Source organism: Schistocerca nitens, chromosome 8 (assembly GCF_023898315.1).
Source record: "Schistocerca nitens isolate TAMUIC-IGC-003100 chromosome 8, iqSchNite1.1, whole genome shotgun sequence".
Lineage (NCBI taxonomy): Eukaryota > Metazoa > Arthropoda > Insecta > Orthoptera > Acrididae > Schistocerca > Schistocerca nitens.
This window is the reverse complement of record NC_064621.1, coordinates 475,768,746-475,780,491: the sequence shown is the minus strand read 5'-3', so window position 1 is coordinate 475,780,491 and position 11,746 is coordinate 475,768,746.

Genomic DNA, 11,746 nt, shown 5'->3' with positions numbered 1-11,746 from the left:
TGGAGATCTCACCTGAACAGCACGTTGCAAGGCATCCCAGATATGATCAATAATGTACATGTCTGGGGAGTTTGGTGGCCAACGAAAATTTCTAAACTCAGAAGGCTGTTCCTGGAACCACTCTGCAGGAATTCCGAACGTGTGAGGTGTCGCATGGTCTTGCTAGAATTTCCCAAGTCCGTCGGAATACCAATGAACATGTACGAATGCAGGTGATCAGACAGGATACTTATGTACGTGTCAAATTTCAGAGTCGTATCTAGACGTATCAACGGTTCCGTACCACTCAAACTGCACACGCCCCACACCATTACAGAACCTCCACCAGCTTGAACAGTCCCTGCTGACATGCAGGGTCCATGGATTCATCAGGTTGTCTCCATACCCTTACTCGTGCATCCGATCGATACAGTTTGAAACAAGATTCGTCCGACCAGGCAAGATATTTCCAGTCATCAGCTGTCCAATGTCTGTGTAGACGAGTCCAAGTGAGGCGTAAAGCTTTGTGTCGTACAGTTATCAAGATTGTACGAGTGGGTCTTCGGCTCCGAAAACCCGTATCAATTATGTTTCGTTGATGGTTCGCACGCTGACACTTGTTGATGGCCCAGCATTCAAATCAGCAGCAATTTGCGGAAGGGTCGCACTTAGTTCCGTTCTTGCAGGATCTTTTTCCGGCCGCAGCGATGTCAGACATTTGATGTTTTAGCGGATTCCTGATATTCACGGGACACTCGCGAAATAGTCGTACTGGAAAATCCCCACTTCACCGCTACCTCGGACATGCTGTGTCCCATCGCTCGTGCGCCGACTATAACAACACGTTCAGGCTCACATAAATCGTGATAACTTGCCATTTTAGCAGCAGTAACCGACCTAACTACTGCGCCAGACACGTGTCGTGCCGACCGCAGCGACGTATTCTACCTGTTTACATATCTCTATATTTAAATAAAGCCAAACAAATAAAAGCCAATGAAGAGAAAAGACTAAAAGCATTTAAAATGAAATTCTTGAAACGAAATGGGACCACGAATGAAGCCTTGTTGAAGGAATTTCAAATGGAACACATGACACATTATAGGCAGAACCACCGAAACAACTTGCGATAATATCTACAATGAAAGAGAGGGAGAAGCACCCCAAGATTCACTATATATTACCACCCCCAGCGTTAGGTCGATCAATGAAACGACGACAGGAAAAACCGACGAGACTGTAAGAGGGCAAGAGTCCCTACGTGAAAGAAAATTGGTGATACGTCGCAACCATGTATGTAGCTTTACAGCATGTTACATTGACTGTGCCGGGCGCTGTGGCTGAGCGGTTCTAGACGCTTCAGTCTGGAACCGCGCTGCGGCTACGGTCGCAGGTTCAAATCCTGCCTCGGGCATGGATGTGTGTGATGTCCTTAGGTTAGCTAGGTTTAATTAGTTCTAAGTTCTGGGGGACTGATGACCGAAGATGTTAAGTTCCATGGTGCTCAGAGCCATTTGAACCGTCGGATACAGTATCTGAAATATGTACCCACGATGTTAAGTTCTGAAAGAGCAAGACTTAAACAGCAGAAGTGATAGAAAGAGTCTTTCATTTTTAAACAATCTGGGAACCTTTATTTTTCCTGGTAATTTAAAACTGTGTCCTTTGCCTTGACTCGTACTTGCTACTGTGTAATTCGCGAACAGTGCTCTTATCGACTGAGCTATCCATGATGGAATGAAAATCCGCTTTCAAAGTTCATAGTTTACGGATCCGGTAATGAGTCTCGGTCCGGCACACAGTAACTTTCACATGCTAGCATTATGGTTAGCTGCATATCTTTAAGTTCATTTAAAACGAAATGTGTTAGCCCCGCACGTGACGTTATAGTAACACATAGTCTCTTCTATAAGATATAGAAATTTATGGACAGTTTGTCAATAGGTAGCAGATTTCAAGCGTTATAGGGAAGTGAATTAATTTTCTTTCGAGTCCGTTGCAAAGCTAGTCTACCGCGGAGTCACAGGAATGCAGTCATTGCTGTCTCAAACAGTTTCAGAACAATCACATTTATACCAATTGCTGATGCGAAATGCGCCTCGCCGTATTATAAATACGTGATATTTGAATTACAAACAAGTTGTATATTGGACACTAAATTAGTGTCCTCCAGCAGACATGACTCTAATACCATGTAACACGTTCCCTAAATTTGATAATGGCCTCAATGCGGGGTGGAGGAATTAAAACATTTCCTCAGATATGCCATATTAGCTCAAACCACTTACTGACGTCGCATGAGCGCCTGGTGCCTTATATGTATCATCTAGTGCCCTTGAAAGCGTTGTGTCCTGTTTTAAGATTGTTAATAATAACACAAGGATAGTATGAATGAGTCGTGTTTTCAAACCCCTGTATTTTGCGAAGTTCTGCATGCAAAAGAAATGACTGTACTGTAAGTATGCGATATGTTTATCTGATACGGCAGTACAGCCTGCATTCATAAGAAGTTATGAAAAAGGCTCGGCATGTAAACAGAGCGTTCTGCGTTATTATCGACAATTCAGGTCCAAATGGTTCAAATGGCTCTGAGCACTATGGGACTCAACTGCGGAGGTCATTAGTCCCCTAGAACTTAGAACTAGTTAAAGCTAACTAACCTAAGGACATCACAAACATCCATGCCCGAGGCAGGATTCGAACCTGCGACCGTAGCGGTCTTGCGGTTCCAGACTGCAGCGCCTTTAACCGCACGGCGACTTCGGCCGGCAATTAAGGACCACTGGTTGCCTCTGTAAATAGTAAAGTATCGGTCGAGCATGTGTGTCAGATGCAACCGGGGAGAGGGTGAGGGAGAGTATCGTACGCAATCGAAAGTCGAAAGTCCACGCAAATCTCGAACGCAGCGAGCTATATGGAATATATTGCGACAGCGGTTAAATTTCAGACCGCACCGTCTGCAGCTCGTGCAACAATTAAACCCGAAAGATTATGTCTAGCGCCTTCAGTTTTGCTTCACAATGCAGGAAACACTTGAGTATTCATATTTCACGTCCCACATGATATTTAACAATGAATCAGCCTTCGATTTATATTGAAAGGTTAATCTCCACAACGTGAGAGTGTCGGGCATTGAACATCCTCTTAAAGTTGTGGTGCAGGAACGACATTCATCGAAAGGTAATATTTTCTGTGCAGTGTCACAGTAGAAACCGTAAGGGCCGTTTTTCTTCTCTGGGTAGACTGTGACAAGTACCTCTTACCTGGACATGTTGCAGTCCTGGTTGTTCCCACAACTGATTGCTGAGGCCAATAATTTGATCTTCCTACAAGGGGGTTCATTCCTTCATTTGAGCATCTGTACTCGTCACTATCTATGCGACGAACTTCTATATCGTTTTATTGGTAGAAATGGTGAAGATGGTGTGGCTCTATTCTCTTGGCCCTCCCGTTCGCCTTATCTAACGCAATGTAACTTTTTCCTTTGGGAATACATTAAGATTGTGTTTACGTAATCCACTATCAAAAACACTGGAACAGACCAGAGAACGCATCAGTTCTGCCTCGATGACCTTTGATAGGATGTTGCTACACTCCTGGAAATGGAAAAAAGAACACATTGACACCGGTGTGTCAGACCCACCATACTTGCTCCGGACACTGCGAGAGGGCTGTACAAGCAATGATCACACGCACGGCACAGCGGACACACCAGGAACCGCGGTGTTGGCCGTCGAATGGCGCTAGCTGCGCAGCATTTGTGCACCGCCGCCGTCAGTGTCAGCCAGTTTGCCGTGGCATACGGAGCTCCATCGCAGTCTTTAACACGGGTAGCATGCCGCGACAGCGTGGACGTGAACCGTATGTGCAGTTGACGGACTTTGTGCGAGGGCGTATAGTGGGCATGCGGGAGGCCGGGTGGACGTACCGCCGAATTGCTCAACACGTGGGGCGTGAGGTCTCCACAGTACATCGATGTTGTCGCCAGTGGTCGGCGGAAGGTGCACGTGCCCGTCGACCTGGGACCGGACCGCAGCGACGCACGGATGCACGCCAAGACCGTAGGATCCTACGCAGTGCCGTAGGGGACCGCACCGCCACTTCCCAGCAAATTAGGGACACTGTTGCTCCTGGGGTATCGGCGAGGACCATTCGCAACCGTCTCCATGAAGCTGGGCTACGGTCCCGCACACCGTTAGGCCGTCTTCCGCTCACGCCCCAACATCGTGTAGCCCGCCTCCAGTGGTGTCGCGACAGGCGTGAATGGAGGGACGAATGGAGACGTGTCGTCTTCAGCGATGAGAGTCGCTTCTGCCTTGGTGCCAATGATGGTCGTATGCGTGTTTGGCGCCGTGCAGGTGAGCGCCACAATCAGGACTGCATACGACCGAGGCACACAGGGTCAACACCCGGCATCATGGTGTGGGGAGCGATCTCCTACACTGGCCGTACACCACTGGTGATCGTCGAGGGGACACTGAATAGTGCACGGTACATCCAAATCGTCATCGAACCCATCGTTCTACCATTCCTAGACCGGCAAGGGAACTTGCTGTTCCAACAGGACAATGCACGTCCGCATGTAACCCGTGCCACCCAACGTGCTCTAGAAGGTGTAAGTCAACTACCCTGGCCAGCAAGATCTCCGGATCTGTCCCCCATTGAGCATGTTTGGGACTGGATGAAGCGTCGTCTCACGCGGTCTGCACGCCCAGCACGAACGCTGGTCCAACTGAGGCGCCAGGTGGAAATGGCATGGAAAGCCGTTCCACAGGACTACATCCAGCATCTCTACGATCGTCTCCATGGGAGAATAGCAGCCTGCATTGCTGCTAAAGGTGGATATACACTGTACTAGTGCCGACATTGTGCATGCTCTGTTGCCTGTGTCTATGTGCCTGTGGTTCTTTCAGTGTGATCATGTGATGTATCTGACCCCAGGAATGTGTCAATAAAGTTTCCCCTTCCTGGGACAATGAATTCACGGTGTTCTTATTTCAATTTCCAGGAGTGTACGAACTGGACTACCACTTGGATGCATATCGTCTGACCAGAGAGACACACTTAGAGCGTTTGTGGAATGCTAAATGCCAACTCTGTGAACTTACAGTTCTATTCATACATCAGTCTTCATTTTTCATATAATATTTTCGAAAATATACAGCTTTGGAAACAAACTAATCATTTATAGCAGCCACGTATTTTTTGTGGTGAGCTTGGATGCGATTTGGAAGCTCATAAGGTCAGTTCTTCCTCAACAAATTGTTGTAGAAAATAGTTTTATGAAAATGACTCTAATTTCTGGTCAACTTGTGTATTTTTGCTTTCTCTGCTACCTTTTCAGTAATCAGTCTTCAGCGTTTTAGAAAGTCATAAGTAAGCAAGTTGATGAATTGGTCCTCTTGACCAAATACAGCTGAAATCTCTAAATAAAATGAATGTTGTCCGGGTAGAGTAGGAACAGTAATGTAGTATAAGCCACAACACGTATGTTAATAATGCATACGTTTCGCCTGCAACCCGGAACAAGGAAACACCAGAATAGCCTAAACAGATTATAGAACGGAGAAGCAGACGCACGCCGACATAACTTCGCGGAGATGGAGCGCCAATTCTCCTGGGAAATTGACCAGCTTCCCACGAGAACACGGAGGCAAAGGCACACAGCTGCCCCTGGCTGCGTGGTTGGCCCGCAGCACAGAGCATGTCTGCCGGCTTATGTAACGGCTACGTCCACAGTCAGCAGACTGCGTGTTCCACATAACTATGAAGCTCTGACAGTGGTCGTGATTGCACAATAATCTATGGGAATTCAAGTCCGCCTATAATGCCAGCAACTATTACTTTTAAAGCCCAAACTTCCTATCGTCATCAGCTGGCACTATTACTCAAGAGGCCGGCCGGAGTGGCCGAGCGGTTCTAGGCGCTACAGTCTGGAGCCGCGCGACCGCTACGGTCGCAGGTTCGAAACCTGCCTCGGGCACGGATGTGTGTTATGTCTTTAGGTTAGTTAGGTTTAAGTAGTTCTAAGATCTAGGGGACTGATGACCTCAGATGTTAAGTGCCATAGTGCTCAGAGCCATTTGAACCATTACTCAAGTCTGTGAAATGGAAACATGCTTTAAGTAATGATTATTACTTATTATGGGAATAACTTCAAAAATATGAGTTCTATTGTGATTATTCCTTGTTTTCGAAATAAATGTGCTATACCTACCCTGTTGAGGTAAAAACGCCTGTTCGCTCGTGGATCTAGCTTTCACGAGTAACAAAATACCGTTACATCTGAATCGCTAACAACGACGAGGATGTTAATTAAAAATTGAGTAAGCCCTCAACGGATAAATCATGTCTGTACGTGTTGATCGCACAGTATTTGTTTTGCCTGTGACGTCATAGTACCAGCACAGGCGCTTGCGCGTGACTGTTACAAATTACCTTTGTGTAAAATTGTATGTTTGTGTAACGCTTAAACGCGTTTGGCTAGACATTGATTCATTTCTTATTGTGAACATCTTGCGAAGCATTACGGAAACCCAAAGTAAAAGAATAAATATGTTCTCCAGAATAGAAGTGACAGTCGGTGTTAAACTAAAAATTACAAAATAACGAAAGATTTTTTGTCATAAGCCTCGTATACAAGCTGCGAATTATAGAAAACGCAATTCGAAGGAAATCTCGCACCGAAAGGAATCTAGGGAGTCCAAAAAGTCCTCTGCTGAGAGAGGGTGACAGCTACGGCAACATCGAAACAGAACTAAAAATAGTAGTGCAAAGCGATTGCGTAGCTGGATCATCGGACATGTTACCTCTAAGGACCATACTTAGACGTCATTGTAAGGTAATCCAGGAAGAAGTGGTAATATGGACATAGCTGGCAGAGAGACAATGTCTGACGATTATGTGTTGCGATCAACAAATATCATTTTGTCGGCCAACGCTGACACATGGGGCATCGACTCGCGTTCCATTAGATTAGATTACATTCAGTTTTCGTTCAAAATAGGTGAATACATCAAACAGGAACTGCTAATATTTACAGAAGTAATACACTGTCGGAATAAAATATTGTTATGCACTTTTAATAAATTTATCACACACAAAATAATTAATCTTGAGAGTTGTGACCTTGACTACACTGTCTCAAAACTGAAACCTTACGCACATTTTTACTTAAGTTTGTCTAACAGATGTAAGTGTTTTAGATGTTTATGTAGATTGTTCTTATTCCTACTACTGAAATTATTTATTGAGCTATTGGCTGGTAATAGAGATATATTACTTGCAACAAATTTAATTAACGAATTAATATATTGAGAAGCAGCGATTAGATCACAAAGTTCCTTGAGAACGTTTCCACATGAAGTTCTTGGACGGTGCCACGGTTGACTAAGATGTTACTTAGCAACCCACCAGAGAACCATAAATGGCTAATTGTTGGTAAGCGGTGATACTCACTTTCCCAACGCCTTCAGCAGAGACAAGTTAGGTTTTGCATGCAGTGCGATTGGCTATGGTCTTAGTGGGATACGAAGTTGGTTGAGGCTAGAAACATTTACTAACAGAAATATCCCCCAGTGATAAGAACTTGGAATTCATAGCGTGGGTCCGGATGGCGGGCGTTTGCCCGTATTGCATTTCATACAGAATTTCGTATAGAGTAAATTTGCCAATACGTTGAGAGATATGAAGAATGCATCAGTCTGAAATACAGCGTAGAGAATAAGAGCTTGGAGAATAAAAACAATTAGTTCTCAGATTTTCTCAAAATATGTTTGGAAGAACTCCAGTATTTTATTTGTAACCTACTGAAAGTTAGTTTGCACATAACTGTCGTATTCAGGTACAGACTGAACCTTCCTGTCAGAGGTAAACTGAATGCGGGATCCAGATTGTTATCCGACTACTTGACTTTCACGAGTAAGAGACTTATCCGAGAATGTCTAGATGCTGGGTTCGAGTCCCGGACTGGCGAAAGGTTTAAATGTGCCAGGAGATTTCAGAACAGGACATATTCCTCTGTAGAATGATATACTCATCCAGGTGATGATAGGATTATTTTAAAAAATAACGTTAGTTGGGGGGGGGGGGGGGTGATTGTTCTTTAAAAGCCAATCTCGTATTTCGTGGGGGAAGCATAAGATTCATGAGTGTTAGCTTACGTCCACTATTGTATCAAATCAGCTTGCTAATAATACTTACAATACTGAGCAGTGATTACACCACATCAGTATCACATACATTTTAAGTGGTGCAAATCGCAGTTACAAAACCTGAAATATCAAATAATTTCGTTGGAACTGAAACTAAATGTCCAAAGAAATTAACGATACGTACTCTTATTTTACCATAAGTAACAGTGGGAACTAACACTGGTGGGAGTATATAACAATAGAAGCAATAAAATTAGTCTGCAAACTACCCGTATATGAGATGACTCGTATGTATGGTTACTAGACCACACTGATTTAAGCGTCAATAATCATAAATTACAGTGACACATCATGATATTTTATTACCTTATTTTCATTATGAACCCCACAATACGTGTGACAACACATTGCTTACCATAATAGTTTTAGGCTCCCAGATGTTGATAGGTGTTGTATGAATCTGGACACAAATAAAGATTGTTACCAAATATCGTTGTTTGGCCTAATAGCTTTCTTAGTTGAAATATTACCAGTTTCGATCAAACAACAAACCATCCTCAGGAACGTAGAATTCAACGATAGGGAACAATTTCTTCAAAGATAACGAACCAAAATAATCACAAAACGTTGGTTGTAAAACTGTAACTTTCTAAAAAAAGGCATTAATTACAGATGATGCGTCCAATCGTAATCATTTGTGCCGAAATCATTGTTACCTATCTGTTGTATAAAAACTATAACATGTGGGGAAGCAACAAAGTTACGAATGAGGCAAAACACACTGTCACAATGAGGTGACATAGCCTCCCGTGTAATGGAAACAAGTGAACAAGAGTATATCGATACTAATGCTAAGTATACGTCTGAGTTTCGTACTTTCATCATACAACAAATCGTCGGACGACAGCTGTTATTACACCTTTACGTTGTAAGAGTGACACCTTCAGCTGCATTTATATGCCTTATTTCAAATAAAATAAATTCTAATGTTACATTTCACCATCTTCATACCCCTATTTGGCATAAGGCGATCACCTAATTTGAAGAACGTATGTTTTCCGGGGTGTCCGGATACTTTTCATCACACAGTATATATACAGGGTGTTACAAAGAGGTACGGCCAAACTTTCAGGAAGCATTCCTCAGACACAAATAAAGAAAAGATGTTATGTGGACATGTGTCCGGAAACGCTTAATTTCCATGTTAGAGCTCATTTTAATTTCGTCAGTATGTACTGTACTTCCTCGATTCACCGCCACTTGGCCCAATTGAAGGAAGGTAATGTTGACTTCGGTGCTTGTGTTGACATGGGACTCATTGCTCTACAGCACATCAGTATGTAGCATCAACAGGTTAGTGTTCATCACGAATGTGGTTTTGCAGTCAGTGCAATGTTTACAAATGCGGAGTTGGCAGATGCCCATTTGATGTATGGATTAGCACGGGGCAATAGCCGTGGCGCGATACGTTTGTATCGAGACAGATTTCCAGGACGAAGGTGTCCCGACAGGAAGACGTTCGAAGCAATTGATCGGCTTCTTAGGGAGCACGGAACATTCCAGCCTATGACTCGCGACTGGAGAAGACCTTGAATGACGAGGACACCTGCAATGGACGAGGCAATTCTTCGTGTAGTTGACGATAACCCTAATGTCAGCGTCAGAGAAGTTGCTGCTGTACAAGGTAACGTTGGCCACGTCAGTGTATGGAGAGTGCTACGGGAGAACCAGTTGTTTCCTTACCATTTACAGCGTGTGCAGGCACTATCAGCAGCTGATTGGCCTCCACGGGTAAACTTCTGCGAATGGTTCATCCAACAATGTGTCAATCTTCATTTCAGTGCAAATGTTCTCTTTACGGATGAGGCTTCATTCCAACGTGATCAAATTGTAAATTTTCGCAATCAACATGTGTGGGCTGACGAGAATCCGCACGCATTTGTGCAATTACGTCATCAACACAGATTTTCTGTGAACGTTTGGGCAGGCATTGTTGGTGATGTCTTGATTGGGCCTCATGTTCTTCCACCTACGCTCAATGGAGCACGTTATCATGATTTCATACGGGATACTCTACCTGTGCTGCTATAACATGTGCCTTTACAAGTACGACACAACATGTGGTTCATGCACGATGGAGCTCCTGCACATTTCAGTAGACGTGTACGTAGGCTTCTCAACAGCAGATTCGGTGACCGATGGATTGGTAGAGGCGGACCAATTCCATGGCCTCCACGCTCTCCTGACCTCAACCCTCTTGACTTTCATTTATGGGGGCATTTGAAAGCTCTCGTCTACGCAACCCCGGTACCAAATGTAGAGACTCTTCGTGCTCGTATTGTGGACGGCTGTGATACAATACACCATTCTCCAGGGCTGCATCAGCCCATCAGGGATTCCATGCGACGGAGGGTGGATGCATGTATCATCGCTAACGGAGGACATTTTGAACATTTCCTGTAACAAAGTGTTTGAAGTCACTCTGGTACGTTCTGTTGCTGTGTGTTTCCATTCCATGATTAATGTGATTTGAAGAGAAGTAATAAAATGAGCTCTAAGATGGAAACTAAGAGTTTTCGGACACATGTCCACATAACATATTTTCTTCCTTTGTGTGTGAAGAATGTTTCCTGAAAGTTATCGTGACCCGGCCAAATATCTCACGAAATAAGCGTCAAACGAAGAAAAGCTACAAATAACCAAACTTGTCTAGCTTGAAGGGGGAAACCAGATGGCGCTATGGTTGGCCCGCTAGATGGCGCTGCCATAGGTCAAACAAATGTCAACTGCGTTTTTTTAAATAGGAAGCCCCATTTTTTATCACATGTTCGTGTAGTACGTAAAGAAATATGAATGTTTTTTTGGACCACTTTTTTCGCTTTCTGATAGATGGCACTTTAATAGTCAGAAACGTATAAGTACGTGGTATCTCGTAACATTCCGCCAGTGCGGACGGCACTTGCTTCATGCTACGGTCGCAGGTTCGAATCCTGCCTCGGGCATGGGTGTGTGTGATGTCCTTAGGTTAGTTAGGTTTAAGTAGTTCTAAGTTCTAGGGGACTTATGACCTACGATGTTGAGTCCCATAGTGCTCAGAGCCATTTGAACCATTTGAACTTGCTTCATGATACATTACCCGTGTCAAAATGGTCCGTTTAACAGTTGCGAAAAGATCGATATCGTGTTGATGTATGACTATTGTGATCAAAATGCCCAACGGGCGTTTTTTCGTTAGCAGCTTCTTTCGTGAGATATTTGGCCCGGTAGCTTTTAAAAATGTATGTAAAATCCACACTACAGTATAGAGACAAGTCGTTGTTTGACATCGAAATATTCTTTACCGATTTACTTCAAATTTTCGCGTAATACGATCACCTTTTATGAGAGAATCATTATATCACAAAGGGTTATTATGTATAAAATACACAAGAGTTCGAAATTGTTATTGACAGAGTGGTCACAGTGCTCATTATTGAATAAAAAGGTGTAAGTCTTGTTAAAAATTTTGTTGCTCGTATTAAGTCGATATCCACCTTCGGTTTCTGATAAGAAAAGACGGCCGCGCTAGCAGCAGACAGAGGAGGACGGTCGAGGGGTTGCGTCAGCAGGGGTGG